Below are 16806 nucleotides of genomic sequence, written 5' to 3'. Positions count from 1 at the left end.
TGGCAGATGAACTCGGATGATTATGGAACTGAATCGCAAATATAAGAATGTGACTGTTGAATCAGTCGTTACTTATTTGAGGTTATGTGAACCATGTCAGAAGGAACAAAAAACACTGAAAAATAGTTTTGTAGTGAAACCCATTCTACACAATGAAATGAATTCACGATGCCAAATTGATTTAATCGACATGCAGGCCAACCCAGACATAAGTCGAAGTTCATACTGGTATACCAGTATCATTTGACAAAATTTGTTCTTCTCCGAGCACTATGTTCGAAAAGGGCTGATGAAGTTGCATTTGATCTTTTGGATGTTTTTACCACTATTGGCGCATCTAATATCCTCCATTCTGATGATGGTAGAGAGTTCTGTAACCAAGTCATCCATAGTTTATGTGGCATGTGGAATGATATAAAGATAGTCCATGGAAATCCGAGGCACAGTCAGTCTCAGGGATCAGTCGAACGTGCAAACCAATACATCGAAAATATGTTATCAATTTGGATGGAAACAAATGAAACTTCAAAATTGTCTGAAGGCTTGAGGTTCGTGCAAGCAATGAAGAATAGGGCTTATCACGAAGGTATCAGATGTTCACCATATGAAGCTATGTTTGGTGTTCCAATGAAAATGGGCATTGCCAGCTCAGTTGTTCCACGTGATTTAGTAAACAATGTAAACACTGAAGAAGATTTGGAAACAATGTTAAACACTGGAACGACTGACTCAGAAGAAAGGGAAGATAATGGTCAAGGAATTGATGATGGGACAGAAGGAACACAGCTAGAAAATATAGTTGGAGCAGGGAACAAAGCTGCAGGTAGTCAGCAAGAAAATGCAGTTAGAGCAGGTGAAGAAGCAGCAGGGTCACAGCATTTGACATTACTTGAAACTGAGACAGCGGACCCACAGATACCTCCTGATGGCTGTGACGAGACGCTGAGAACTTCCTACAGGGTCGATAAAGTGAAGCAGTTCCGAGATGCTACCAAAGAAGGTCTTGAAATGCAAGTGAAGAAAATGAAAACAGCCACTTGTAACAAAATTCCAAAACTTTCAGTTGGACAGAATGTGAGAATCAAAGTACTGGATGTAGATTGGGAAAAAATTGACGCAAAATCAATAATAGCAGTGGTCATAAATATTCCAGATGACGAGTTTTATCAACTTGGTACCAAAGCTGGCAAACTGAAGTCATTGTACACTAGGAACCAATTTGCATTGTGCAAAGAAAATTTTATCAGCATCGAAGAAGTAGGGAAAGACGAAATTAGTGTACGGAAAGTGGTTAGCAAACTATAATTCTTTGGAGGACAAGGGTTCAAAAAGTGTAATTGTTTAAAAAAGTGTTCAACAAAAAATTGTTTGTGCATATCATCTTCCATGTTGTGTAATTCTAAATATCATAATACCCAACCTTGTAACAAGAATTAATATTCATAATGTTTGTTTTACTTTGTTTGTGGACCTAGAATGTTTGAGGGCATGTAAAGTCTTTGTTAATTTTTGTATAGAATACTATAAAAGATGGTGAATACTATAAAAGATGGTGGTTAATATTATAATATTTTTTAATATTTTTAATATAGAATAATGTTCGTTATTATCTCATTGGAATGTAAGAATATTTAAATAACTTCAGTTCAAAATAAATACAAATTATTTCAGTCATTGTTGAGGTGATTTTTATTTATGTTTTTTTAAATAGATCCTAAAACAATAAGAAGATGAATCATAAATAGATATGAAGAAGTGCGAAGATCGGCAAATCTTTGTAAATACTGTATATTTTTGTAAATTAATACGATCTTATCACAGCTGATCGGTAAATCCTCAGATTTACCAACATCTCTTGGTAAAAGTTCAAAATGTATACATCTAATAAGACATTTCGGGGTTTTACCGCACTGTAACAGTAAATGTTAGGTTATACCGGTAAATTCTAAGATTTACCGGTCTTCGTACATTTACAGAAACATATACACACATTTTGTAATACAGGGGAAGACAAATTGTTTGCATTATCAAAAAGCAATTCTATTATACTTTTGTCATGTTCCTAATGTAGTATGTGAATGTACGTAAACCCACTGATAATAATAAATAATAACACTGTATTAATTCTCAAAATGTTAAAAAATGTGTTATTGCGAAATTCTATCTGTGTAACCATGTTGCCAGTGTACAATGTTAAGCATTGTGGAAAGAACAATCTCTTCATTTCTAAAATATATGTCTCAGAATATTATTATTTATGTTAAACAATGACTTCTTATACGAAATTATATTGTATCAATATTCTGTATATAAAATAAAAAATAATATAATTAATATGTTCTGCATTTGTGAGAGGTAATATCTCAAGTCATATTGAAAAACCTGTGTATGATGTAAGCAGGCATATAGAGGACAAGGAGTAAAAAAATTTTCCAATATGAATTAAATTGTGTATGTATATATTGATTTTTTGAGAGATAGATTTCAGCTAACGATGACACCCCAACAGGTTCAGACTAGGAATAGGGGAATTACCGTCAGCTGTCTCTGAAGTTCAAGTGAAAGCACACATAAACATGACATTACTACGTGAAATGTATGTCAGCACATCTTCAGATCAGTGTACAGACCTTATAATTATTTTATCTCTGCCTCTGTGCATTGTCACAGGAAAGAAGACGGCAGAAAGATTTTAATACTATTTAATATGCTGACGCCCACGACTAAAATAAGGCACTTGAAATTTAACAGCCATTGACCAGCAGACATAAAATGTAAAATCTGTAGAAAATTGAGTCAATGCTAAGTGGGTGCACAGGGACTGAGAGATGTGTTTTTGTTTTTCTGAACTTCAAGAAAATGCTAACTCTGGTTATTTAATGACGCTGTATCAGCTATTAGGTTATTTAGCATCGATGGGATTGGTGATAGCAAGATGGTATTTGGCGAAATGAGACCGAGGATTCGCCATAGATTACCTGATATTCGCCTTATGGTTGGGGAAAACTTGAGAAAAACCCAACCAGGTAATCACCCCAAGCAGGAATTGAACCTGTGCTCGAGCACAACTACGTATCGGCAGGCAAGTACCTTAGCCAACTGAGCTACATCGATGGTGCCTGTATATATTTTCGTTTGGTTTCACTTTGTTTATACTTTGATTTTTCTATTATTTTATTTGTATTATTACTGGCAGTGTGGAAGAGAAGGCCTAATGGCCATAATAACTACACAAGAATAAATAAGTAAATAAACAAAAACAAATATATATATGTATATATATATATATATATATATAAAATTATATGTATGTGTATTTATTTATTTAAAAAACAGTTGAACATAAGGCACATGATGAAATGTTTTCTTTTCGGTATGTGACCTGTAGCTGTTTAAATCGAGTTAACTCTGGCAGGCATTTGTTTGGAAGTTCATTAATTTGTGTAAGTGACGCTGTGTAAACACTCATCTTTATGATTGACGAAAGCTTACTAAAGACAATTCGCTTTGATTGTCCATATTGTGTTTCTGAGATTTCCCAAAGACTAACAACCATTTTAATTAAAAATAGAAGCAGAAAGGAAAACTGGGGCAATGCCAGGTGATTTCAGTTAGTTGTTTATAAACCTTAAAATATTGTTTATTTCTTTTAAGTTTATTGAAGATTAATAAACATGGTGGCACATGTGTCTAGAAGCTCTGTTTCCACTGTTCATCGAAATAATATGTAGCTGATAGGTCAGATTTCATCATCCTTGCACGCAACAAAGCTGTCTTCTGGAAGAAAGTTATTGGCAAAGTTCCCCCCCCCCCCAAAGAATGCCAAAAATAAGACTATCAGGGAAGCAGGTCAGTGTTCTGCAATAATTCAAGAGCTTAAGAAATGGGATGCAGCTCACATCCCAACACAAACAAGCAGTGTGTGATGGAGAAAATGTTGAAACTATTCAGTGAATGGCAGAAAATTAAAAAGAATAAAGAGAATAAGACAAAGCGAACAGACTGCTTAAAGAAGAAAGAAAGTGAGTGGACAGACATATTGGTAATCTTTTCATAATAAATAAAATAAAATTCATGATGATAAAAAAAATTTCTTGTAGAGAGAGAGAGAGAGGTCGGCATGGAAAGTGGGAGGGATTGGCAAAGTCCTTGCAAGTAGAGATACTTATGCAGAAAGTAAAGGTACCATCATCGTTATTAGGAAGTGAAGAACTTACAAATGACAACTTTCACATTAATAATAAATCTGAACTATCTGAAATGACGTGTAAACTGTCTACTTCCGGGCAACAAACAAAAAGGCTAAAATCAGTGATCATAAAACAGCAGTTTTCTAACCACTTATATGTAAACAACTAAGTCTTGATCCAATTCAATGTAGCATGACTGGACTGTTGGAAGATTTCAGTGCTTTGACTATGAATAGAGAATTCAACAATGTTAAAAACTGTGAAGCGTATGACTTGCCTGAGTGCAATGTTGTCCTAATGAACTCCACACTAATTAAGAGAGTTATTGGAATAATTACTGGACATGATCCATTCAGAAAACATCTTTGGAACATGGTATGCTTTCATGGCAGTCCCACATGCTGCCTCTGTGGACAGACTCAGAGACAGTCAGGCACATACTTTTAGAGTGTGAAGGTCTGGACCAGACCTTATTTCTCTGGAGATGAGTCTACTAACCTTCTAGGCAAATTTCTTTAACTTATTCAAGAAATGGAACGTAATAAATAAGTTAGATTCGGGAGTACACAAAGAGCCTTTTTAGGCTGACGTGTATAACACGCTCTCACTAACATTAAATCAAAGTGTGAAGAACAAAAACAGACAAAAAAAAAGGCAAATAAGTGTGACGAATGATTATCTCAGTACAGTATTTAATAAAGGGGCTAAAATTCAGAATTGTAACGAAATGATCTATTACCTAACTAAACCACAGAAAAAAAAATTAATTTACAGTACATTCTTCTCATTGTGATATAAAGGGAAATGAAACTCTTGACTTTTTGGCTAAAAAGTCACTAGTAATGAACTTCCATTTTATTCTGTAAAACAATAACCAAAAGTAAAATCATATCTTCCCAAAACAACCAAATTTGCATGGAGGAAAAGGTAAATCCTGGGAAATTTTGCTAACTAACCCAGAAACAATTCCCCAAGGGCCATCTAAATCTGCTGTTGCGATGTTCAGGTTGATAAAAGGACATGATTGTTTGGCAAGCCACCTGTACTGGTTAGGAATATGTCATGCATCTGCCTGTGTATTTTGTGATGCAAATAGAGAGATGAACATGGAACACATCAAAAGATTCACAGCATTGCTTTAAGAAGATGGCATTGTACAAAAATACTGGAGTGCAAGATGGTAAATGACTTCATTGTCAAGTACCTAGGCATTGGACCAACAACATATTAATTTATTTTTAGGGATCCTGTATATATACAGGGTGATTTACGAGGATTTGCCGTCACTTACAGAGCTTATTTTCGAAGACATTCTGAGCAAAAAGTCATATAAACATGTGTCCTAATCTCAATACTTTCACAGTTACACTAATTTGACGTTGTTAATAAAATACCTTTTTTCTTTAGTTTTAAGGGTAAAAGGATATTACAAATAGATAATGAACTATTGAGAAGTATCATTTGTTTAATTGGCTAGTGTTCTGAAGCTAAAAATGTGTTGTTAATTGCTTTGTACAGATTTTGTTTTTTAATTTTAACTAAAAATTACATTAATCTTGCACAGTTATCACAAACATTGTTACAAATCATACGACTTGATCCTTTACAGTTTAGTTATGCATACTAATGTACAGTCTTGAAGAATTTACAAGAATGGCGTGATTTGTAACAATTGTTTGATAAATGCATAAGAAAAATCTAATTCTGTAGTTAAATTCGAAAAAAAAAACTCTATACAAAACAACTATGGAATTTACAACACATTTATAGCTTCAGAATAGTAGCTAATTAAAGAAATGACACTCCTGAATAGTAAAACCTTTATCTGTAATATCCTTTCACCCTTAAAACTAATGAATAAAGGTATTTTAGAAACAACTTCAAATTAGTGTAACTCTGAAAATATTGAGATTAGGACACATGTTTATATTACATTTTCATTTTTTGCTCAGAATGTCTTCGGAAATAAACTCCGTAAGTGACGGTAAATCCTCGTGAATATATATATATATATATATATATATATATATATATATATATACAAGGCGTGTTCTTAAAGTAAGTTCCATTTTCAATTATAATGGTCACATCGCCGCAATCGTTATTTTGCGCATGTGTGTTTTCTTCTTCAGTCCTCAGGCAAGCTGTGCATGCAGTTTCAGAGCTTCAGTCCGTGTGTGTGGTTAGTTTTGATCAGTTGAAATGTTTAAAGTGATCGAACACCTCGCCAACTGTGAAATGCGGTCTGTTATCTGCTTCTTGAATGCGAGGAACATCAAACCAACTGACATTCATCGTCAACTTTGTGAGGTGTATGGTGATGATGCTATTAGTGATGGAATGGTCAGGAGATGGGTTAGGAAGTTCATTGAGGGCCGCGTCTCTGTGCATGACGAGCAGCATACCAGTCGACCATCTCTGATCAATGACGATTTGGTGCATGCTGTCGATGAAAAAATTCATGAGGACAGGAGGTTCACAATTTCTTCGCTTTCCTTGAATTTTCCACAAATGTCGTGGAGTATTCTCTACAAAATTTTGACAGATCGATTACAATATCGAAAATTGTGCTCACAATGGGTACCCAAGATGCTCACCGAGGAACACAAAACCAAACGAGCTTCCAATGCATTGAGCTTTCTCACATGTTACAGTGAACAAGGCGATGAGTTTCTTGACCATATCGTGACAGATGACGAGACTTGGGTGTCTCACATGACACCTGAATCGAAGCAGCAGTCCATGGAATGGAGGCACACTGCATCGCCAAGGAAAAAGAACTTCAAACAAACCATGTCAACACGCAAGATCATGTGCATTGTTTTTTGGGACAGAAAAGGAGTCCTACTCATCGAATACAGAAACTTATTGTCAGACCTTGAAGAAGCTCCATCGCGCAATTCAGAACAAGAGATGTGGGATGCTGACCAACAGAGTTTTGTTGCTTCATGACAACGCTCGGTCACACACAGCTCATGACACCCAAAATCTCATCTCGAAATTTGGCTGGGAACAAATTGACCATCCCCCCCCCCCCTATAGCCCAGATTTGGCTCCGAGTGACTTTCATCTCTTCCTGCACCTCAAGAAGTTCCTCGGTGGTCAACGTTTTGATGGTGACAAAGTGAAAACAGCAGTGCGGGAGTGGTTTGCATCGCAGGTGGGCGAATTCTACAATGAGGGGATAGAAAGACTTGTGCCATGACTCGATAAATGTCTCAATAATGGTGGAGATTATGTTGAGAAGTAATTGAAGTGTGTGGAATACAATGCAACAAAAATGGTTTGTAAATATCTTCCCGTTTACTTAGTACATCTTTTTGGAACTTACTTTAAGAAGACGCCTCGTGAGAGAGAGAGTGTGTGTGTGTGTGTGTGTGTGTGTGTGTGTGTGTGTGTGTGTGTGTGTGTGTGTGTGTGTGTGTGTGTGTGTGTGTGTGTGTGTGTGTGTGTGTGTGTGTGTGTGTGTGTGTGTGTGTGTGTGTGTGTGTGTGTGTGTGTGTGTGTGTGTGTGTGTGTGTGTGTGTGTGTGTGTGTGTGTGTGTGTGTGTGTGTGTGTGTGTGTGTGTGTGTGTGTGTGTGTGTGTGTGTGTGTGTGTGTGTGTGTGTGTGTGTGTGTGTGTGTGTGTGTGTGTGTGTGTGTGTGTGTGTGTGTGTGTGTGTGTGTGTGTGTGTGTGTGTGTGTGTGTGTGTGTGTGTGTGTGTGTGTGTGTGTGTGTGTGTGTGTGTGTGTGTGTGTGTGTGTGTGTGTGTGTGTGTGTGTGTGTGTGTGTGTGTGTGTGTGTGTGTGTGTGTGTGTGTGTGTGTGTGTGTGTGTGTGTGTGTGTGTGTGTGTGTGTGTGTGTGTGTGTGTGTGTGTGTGTGTGTGTGTGTGTGTGTGTGTGTGTGTGTGTGTGTGTGTGTGTGTGTGTGTGTGTGTGTGTGTGTGTGTGTGTGTGTGTGTGTGTGTGTGTGTGTGTGTGTGTGTGTGTGTGTGTGTGTGTGTGTGTGTGTGTGTGTGTGTGTGTGTGTGTGTGTGTGTGTGTGTGTGTGTGTGTGTGTGTGTGTGTGTGTGTGTGTGTGTGTGTGTGTGTGTGTGTGTGTGTGTGTGTGTGTGTGTGTGTGTGTGTGTGTGTGTGTGTGTGTGTGTGTGTGTGTGTGTGTGTGTGTGTGTGTGTGTGTGTGTGTGTGTGTGTGTGTGTGTGTGTGTGTGTGTGTGTGTGTGTGTGTGTGTGTGTGTGTGTGTGTGTGTGTGTGTGTGTGTGTGTGTGTGTGTGTGTGTGTGTGTGTGTGTGTGTGTGTGTGTGTGTGTGTGTGTGTGTGTGTGTGTGTGTGTGTGTGTGTGTGTGTGTGTGTGTGTGTGTGTGTGTGTGTGTGTGTGTGTGTGTGTGTGTGTGTGTGTGTGTGTGTGTGTGTGTGTGTGTGTGTGTGTGTGTGTGTGTGTGTGTGTGTGTGTGTGTGTGTGTGTGTGTGTGTGTGTGTGTGTGTGTGTGTGTGTGTGTGTGTGTGTGTGTGTGTGTGTGTGTGTGTGTGTGTGTGTGTGTGTGTGTGTGTGTGTGTGTGTGTGTGTGTGTGTGTGTGTGTGTGTGTGTGTGTGTGTGTGTGTGTGTGTGTGTGTGTGTGTGTGTGTGTGTGTGTGTGTGTGTGTGTGTGTGTGTGTGTGTGTGTGTGTGTGTGTGTGTGTGTGTGTGTGTGTGTGTGTGTGTGTGTGTGTGTGTGTGTGTGTGTGTGTGTGTGTGTGTGTGTGTGTGTGTGTGTGTGTGTGTGTGTGTGTGTGTGTGTGTGTGTGTGTGTGTGTGTGTGTGTGTGTGTGTGTGTGTGTGTGTGTGTGTGTGTGTGTGTGTGTGTGTGTGTGTGTGTGTGTGTGTGTGTGTGTGTGTGTGTGTGTGTGTGTGTGTGTGTGTGTGTGTGTGTGTGTGTGTGTGTGTGTGTGTGTGTGTGTGTGTGTGTGTGTGTGTGTGTGTGTGTGTGTGTGTGTGTGTGTGTGTGTGTGTGTGTGTGTGTGTGTGTGTGTGTGTGTGTGTGTGTGTGTGTGTGTGTGTGTGTGTGTGTGTGTGTGTGTGTGTGTGTGTGTGTGTGTGTGTGTGTGTGTGTGTGTGTGTGTGTGTGTGTGTGTGTGTGTGTGTGTGTGTGTGTGTGTGTGTGTGTGTGTGATATTAAATTGTGTGAAAATTTGAGCTCTGGTGGCGATCAAGAAAGCTAAAACTTTATATACATTATTTTACAAAAGAGTTAGGTGTCCCGCAAAAATGTTGCGACAAAAATGTTACCCCAGCTGTTATGAAGCACCCTAGTTGATTTTAAACTCCCCCCATCTTATCTAAATCGACTTTTTTATCATATTTACTTTACATAGATAATGGTCGGAAAGTTGCTGTAAATATTTTGCTTTTAATAAGCTTTTACTATTTACGACAAAAAGCATTTAAAATTCGTAGGATTGTTGAAAGGCATTATTGATTTATAAAGTAGAGTAACTATACATTCAAATTACAGATATCTGTCTGGTGTCGCGAAAATGCTTTATAGGACATATAAATGTCCTGGCCTGGATTTGATCGAAATTGAAAATAGTTATTTTTGCTTCATGCAACTAGATGTTAAAAAAAACTACCATGCATTTATGCACATCACTGCTTTATGTATTATTGTATATCGAAACAATAAAAGATTCAGAAGCATTTCATAAACGAGATCATTGCCAAGCCTATCATAATATAAGAGCGTAAACCTGATTGGCTCATTGTTTGCAAACCACAGTCAGCCAGGTGTTATTTCAATTTGAATTGGATCGAACACTATTTTGGATTATTGGATCCTATTTTTTTTAAGGTGATAGTGGGAGTGCTGTGACCGTAAATGCTGAGTGTTATGTGGAAGTGTTACAGATATTTGTGACTCCTCAGTTGGCTACTTATCCTGAAATTAATGAAGAAACATGGTTCCAATGGGATAGGAAAACAAATCACATGACAAGAATATCTCTCTGCTTGTGACTTTTTCCTTTGTGGGTACTGGTATTTAAAAAGTAAAGTGTTTAATGATCCAACCCCAAGAGATATCCCATTACTTAAACAAAGAATCCAACAAGAGATAACACAGATTCCTGTTGAGATGATAATGTAATGCAATACAAGAATATGTACAGAGAAATGGCTGTCATCTACAGACATTATATTCAAGACACGTCATGCTCAACATATTTAAAGTAAATGCTTTTCAATGTACGAAAATATTACACAAGCTAGAGTCTAAAGATAAATTAGATTTTATGAGAAACTTGGTTTTTTAAATTGTCCGTTCCTCTGGTGGATCCTGTATATGCTCCAATGTGTATAAACTTGTAGTTATATGCTGATCTAACAGGCAGAGAAACCTAATAATAATAATAATAATAATAATAATAATAATATAGTTTTGAGTGTGAGTATGCATGTTTATACATATCCCACACAGTGCAACATTAGCATCTTTTGACATAACTAACCTATACAAAACATGCCAATAAAGGACAAACTACAGATACTAGAACAGATGCTCAACAATAACAACATACCATAAGAACATTTCGAAGAAATCATCCACATTGCAGACACCATCACAAAAAAACTACTTCTCATACAGAAACAAATATTACACCTTAACTGAAGGCTTGCTCATGAGATCACCCATTTCCAGCATATTAGCATAAATATTCATATAAAACATAGAACAGACATACATTTAAACAAAGGCAACAACAAACACGCAGATAACATCATATATTGACACAGATACGTAGACGACATACTAACACCCTAACACTATGCAAAGCAGTGGCGGTTCCTTGGGGGAGGGAAGGGAGGAACGTCCTCACATTTTTCTTCTTTTGAAAGTAAATACCAAATGAAATATATGCCTTGAAATTCGAGGAAGATTCGATAATTTTTAAGTTCACAGCTATAAGAAAACCTTGGTTGATCGAGTTTTAAGGGGGTCAAAAAATAGCAAATTTCAGTTTTTTTTTTTTTTTTTTTTTTGTTAAAGTATGAACTTTCAGCTTTATATCAGTAAAAGAATTTCTTAGATATCTGCAATATATCCCGATATATGCCCATAAATGTATGTTGATGTCATCCGCCCTGTCCCTTTAAATTGTGACTTGCCACACCCACCAAACGTCTCACTGAAAATGTTGAGTTAATTTTGCTGTATTTGAATTTAGCGCTGTAAATCTTTTTCTTTGGCGCTGTATGTTGAATTTCTCATACATTCTGAGGAACAGGAAGTTATGTACGACACTGTTTTCTTCTTTGCTTGGTTATCTCACTCGTGTTTGTTTTGAAATAGAGGCTTGCAGTGTATACATGTGTGTCTTGTAAATACGTGTTTTCAGATGTTTTTATTTAATTTTATTAGATAAAGAGTAAGATAATGGGTAAACGTAAAGCAGTGTATAAAACTAAGACCCGAAAATTTCGTGGCAATAAGTATGTAAGTGCTAAAAGTGGAAATGAACAACCACGTGGTGAATCTAACCCACCTAGTGCTTCAGCTAAGAAGTTGTGTGATGACTGTGATGTTAACAGCAGTGTATATAGTGATGTAAATTTCTTATTTAATGTAAATATTATGTTCGAAGAATTAGAGAGGTGTCTGTGGTTCCAGTGTAAATATTAATGTACATAATATAGTAGGTCTAGGTTGTAAGGTTAGAATAGTTTGTAAAATGTGTGGTTTTATAGGGTCGTTTGACAACTGGGTTATTTGTAAGAAGTCGTCGCTGAACGATTCACATCGTTTATAGTTCACTTCTATTGTTACACAACAAGATGGATGCACTGAACGATTCGCATCATTTATAGTTCACTTCTGTGAACGATTCCATTTTCTATTGTTACACAACACACTAAACCTGGAGTAATTTAAGCTTATTAATCAAATAAATAATTCTACTTACTGTTTTTTATATGCTCACCTGTATGTAATTTCTATTTTATACTTATTTCATTGTTATTTTCCATCCAAAGATCATTAAGAACGATGAATATTAATATCTCCTATCTTTCTTCGAATAGTGTTTATATGCCATGTTAATTTTCATTTGTTTTCATAAGTTAACAATGATGCACATTGGGAGCAACATATAAGAAATTATTTTCCTACACAATCCACGCTATATTCACGTTGTTTTGAAATGATTAATCGAAGATGGTTTGCTTATTGTTTATTACACGCACATTTCTATGTAATTTCTATTCCATACGTTTTTTTTCTATCCTCCGATCATTAAGAATGGTGAATATTATTTATGCTTGTTTCCTGTATTTCTTAAAATAATGTTATGTGGCATGTTAGTTTTTATTTGTCGTTATTTACGTAAATATGATGCGCCAAAAAAATAAAAAATAATAATAATTTCGTCCTCACTCCACATCCTATTTATTCACATTTGTTTTTCAGTGATTTATTAAAGAATGTACTGGTATTTAAAATACTAATAATTTAGAAACATGTTACATAAATCATCCTTGTGCCAAAAGAGAATGCTCCCTGGACCAAACTGTCGTATTTTGCAGTGGTCGTCAGTACTCGCTGAAATGGGTAATAATAATATAATAAAATAATGTTGTACGTAGCATTTAGAAACATGTTACATAAATCATCATTGTGCCAAAAGAGAATGCTCCCTGGACCAAATTATCGTATTTTGCAGTGGTCGTCAGTACTCGCTGAAATGGGTAATAATATAATATAATTGTTTTGCACATAGCAAGCGGGGTATTAGGGCTGCAAGCTCCGATGATGATCCTACGTGTAGCACATGATGTAAAAAGCAGGGTATCGGGGCTCCAAGCCCCGATGATGATCCTACGTGTAGCACATGATGTAAAAAGCGGGATATCGAGGCTCCAAGCCCCGATGATGATCCGATGTGTAGCACATGATGTAAAAAGCGGGGTATCGGGGCTCCAAGCCCCGATGATGATCCGATGTGTAGCACATGATGTAAAAAGCGGGGTATCGGGGCTCCAAGCCCCGATGATGATCCTACATGTAGGACATGATGTAAAAAGCGGGGTATTGGGGCTCCAAGCCCCGATGATGATCCGATGTGTAGCACATGATGTAAAGAGCAGGGTATCGGGGCTGCAAGCCCCGATGATGATCCGACGTGTAGCACATGATGTAAAAAGCGGGGTATCGGGGCTGCAAGCCCCGATGATGATCCGACGTGTAGCACATGATGTAAAAAGTGGGGTATCGGGGCTGCAAGCCCTGACGATGATCCGACGTGTAGCACATGAAGAAAGGCGGGGTATCGGGGCTGCAAGCCCCGATGATGATCCGACGTGTAGCACATGATGTAAAAAGCGGGGTATCGGGGCTGCAAGCCCCGATGATGATCCGACGTGTAGCACATGATGAAAAAAAAGCGGGGTATCGGGGCTGCAAGCCCCAATGATGATCCGACATGTAGTACATGTTGAAAAAAAAGCGGGGTATCGGGGCTGCAAGCCCCGATGATGATCCGACGTGTAGCACATGATGTAAAAAGCGGGGTATCGGGGCTGCAAGCCGCGATGATGATCCGACGTGTAGCACATGATGTAAAAAGCGGGGTATCGGGGCTGCAAGCCCCGATGATGATCCGACGTGTAGCACATGATGAAAAAAGCGGGGTGTCGGGCACTTAAAAGTGCCTTTTGAAAAGCATGGTGATGCGCATTTGACAAACGCAGTGTACGTACTTGCTAATAATCCCTTTTTATTTGTCGTTATTTAAAATGATGCGCCAAAAATAATAATAATTTCGTACTCACTCCACTTCCTATATTCACATGTGTTTTTCAGTGATTAATTAAAGAATGTATCGGTATTTAAAAGACTAATAATTTAGAAACATGTTACATAAATCATCCTTGTGCCAAAAGAGAATGCTCCCTGGACCAAATTATCGTATTTTGCAGTGGTCGTCAGTACTCGCTGAAATGGGTAATAATAGGCTATAATATAATTATGTTGTACGTAGCAAGATCGATTATTCAATTGATAGGATATTTTATGAGGTCATGACTGAGGTATCTATTGTCAATTGCTATTATTTGTCAGAAGGCCTTGACTGACGGGTATATAAGGACCGGCGCTCTTAGAGGTGGAGGTCGGGGTTTGGGATGGCCCACAAGTAACAAGAGGAGAAGGGATAGAGACACCTAGTATTTTAAAGATTTATATCGTTCACTAGATGAGTTGATCCAACTAACCTGGAAATAATGTGAATCGTTCAGCGACTACTTCTTGTAAATAACTGACAACTGTTACAAATTAGGACAAAATAATAATGTAGCCTATATAGTGTAAATAGAAGAATTATATATGCAATGAGGTGCATTGGTCAGGGCTTAGCAAGCATAAAGGTGTTCTGTGCACTTATGAATTTGTCACCGCCTGTAGAAAAGACTACATATAATATGATCAATCAAAGAATTCTGGATGCAACAAGTGCAGTGGCTAATGAATCTATAAGTATGGCAGCAGAGGAAGAAGCTAGACTAACCAACAGTAGAGATGTTTCTGTGAGTTGCGATGGTACATGGCTTACCAGAGGCCACAGTTCACAACATGGTGTATGTAGGCTACTGTAATTGGAACCACTTGTGGGAAAGTTTTAGACACTCATGTTCTCTCGCTGCACTGTAAAGCTTGTGAGGTATGGAAGAATAAAACGGATACTATAGAGTATTTAGAATGGTGGGAGACTCATGAAAATGACTGCAGCATAAACCATGATGGCAGTCCAGGCTGCATGGAAGTAGAAGGCATGAAAAAGATTTTTTCTCATAGTGTTAAAAAACACAAGCTGAGATACATAAACTACATCAGTGATGGGGACACAAAGAGTTACAAAGCTGTATCCGATGGCCAACCTTATGGACCAGAAGTGCAAATCATTAAAAAGTAGTGTGTTGGTCATGTGCAGAAGAGGATGAGAACAAACCTCAAGAAATTGAAGGACTCAATGGAAGGGAAAAAACTGAGTGATGGTAAAACATTGGGTGGCAGAAACAGACTGACTGATGCAGTGATTAACACACTCACTGTATATTATGGTAATGCAATTAGAGCTAATTGTGGATCAGTAGACAATATGAGAACTGCAATTTGGGCTATCTGGTATCATAAGATGTCATCTGATCACAATCCAGTTCACAATTTCTGTCCAAAAGGCCTGGAATCTTGGTGTCCTTACCAACGAGCAGTGGAAGAAAAAACTGTGGACAGCTACAAACACAAGAATAATCTTGCTCCAGCCATCATGGAGGCAATAAAGCCAGTGTTCAAAAATCTCGTGTCCACTGACTTACTCAATAGGTGTGTTGGTGGTTTTACACAAAATAACAATGAGTCGCTGAATTCCAAAATATGGAAAATATGTCCTAAAGTAGGCTTTGCTGGTCATAAAATAGTGAAAGTGGCTGTAAATGATACGCAGTAATTACTTTCAATAATGGTATGAAGGCCAGATTAAAAGTAATGAAAATGTTAGGTCTAGTTATTGGCAAGTACTGCCTACAAGCATTGGAGGAGCAGGACACAACTCGGATACAGTCTGCAAATAAACGGGCTCTACAAGCTACAAAAGAAGCCAGGAAGTGCAGGAAGAGACTAAGATTAGAAATAGAAGCCAAAGTTAGTGATAAGGAGGGAGTAGTGTATGCAGCAGGAGAATTTTGAAGAACTTCACAGCTTTCCACCTATTGGTAAGTTTGTCGCTCGTTTCCCGTAACTTTAATTTTTTGAGACTGTTTTCTTCATAACTTCTACAGTTTTAAAGATATCTGCATGGAACTTTGCATACTTGTTCAGTGTGTTTAGATCTAGAAGCCGTAGTAAAATCTTTGCAGTTACTTTTATATTTTATTTTTTGGAAAAAAATATGCATTGCTATAATTTTAATTTTTTGTTCTACTGTATGTATCCCAAGAAAAAAAAATATTTTCCGTAAAGATAAATAATTTATTTTACTACAGCTTCTTCATGTGGTTATTTTGAACAATTTAAAACAAGAAACATGTGAAAATTGTTATATTTAAGGAATTTATCATGAAAATACTGTTTCATGGCCTAGAGATCAGAATATTTTTTAAAGAATAATTACTATAATAAGTGACATTTATTTTCAAAATTTTAAAATGCTATAAGATAGTAGATATAATGGACAACAACCATAAAAAATTTCAATTCATTAGAGCATAAGGTTACCTGGTGGCAGAATTTTTAAGATCACTAATATTTTACTAGTCAAATGTGTATCTACCCCCTTAAACGACGTGCACTCATGTACTGCCTAAAGCTATGAGAAGGATGAGAGATTGATTATGTGGAGGAAAGGCAATCCTTTCCTCCTTTACTGCAGTTAACGCACATAGACAACAGCTCGCTAGCGGCCAGAGAAAGAAGCAGAGTTTTAAAGCAAGTAAATGAATGGATAGGGAGGACATCCTCCTCTGAATCAGCGCATGGGCGGGAAATAGAAACCGACTGGTCTTGCAGCAAGCTCACCATCGCTGCCATTTAACGATGCTGCATTCAACCAGACTGTAACACATCTAGGAGGAAGCACAATAAAAACAGTTTTAACACAAAGCTATGAAAG

The 16806-nt window shown here is 37.5% G+C and overlaps 1 protein-coding gene across 4 annotated transcripts in view; it reads left to right on the top strand.

Annotated features, from left to right (window-relative positions):
- Nucleotides 1-16806, top strand: part of LOC138713546 (uncharacterized) — a 226985-nt gene that overhangs the window by 110078 nt on the left and 100101 nt on the right. The window lies entirely within an intron of this gene.

Source organism: Periplaneta americana, chromosome 14 (genome assembly GCF_040183065.1).
Source record: "Periplaneta americana isolate PAMFEO1 chromosome 14, P.americana_PAMFEO1_priV1, whole genome shotgun sequence".
NCBI classification, from domain to species: domain Eukaryota; kingdom Metazoa; phylum Arthropoda; class Insecta; order Blattodea; family Blattidae; genus Periplaneta; species Periplaneta americana.
This window is presented reverse-complemented; position numbering and strand designations above follow the sequence as displayed.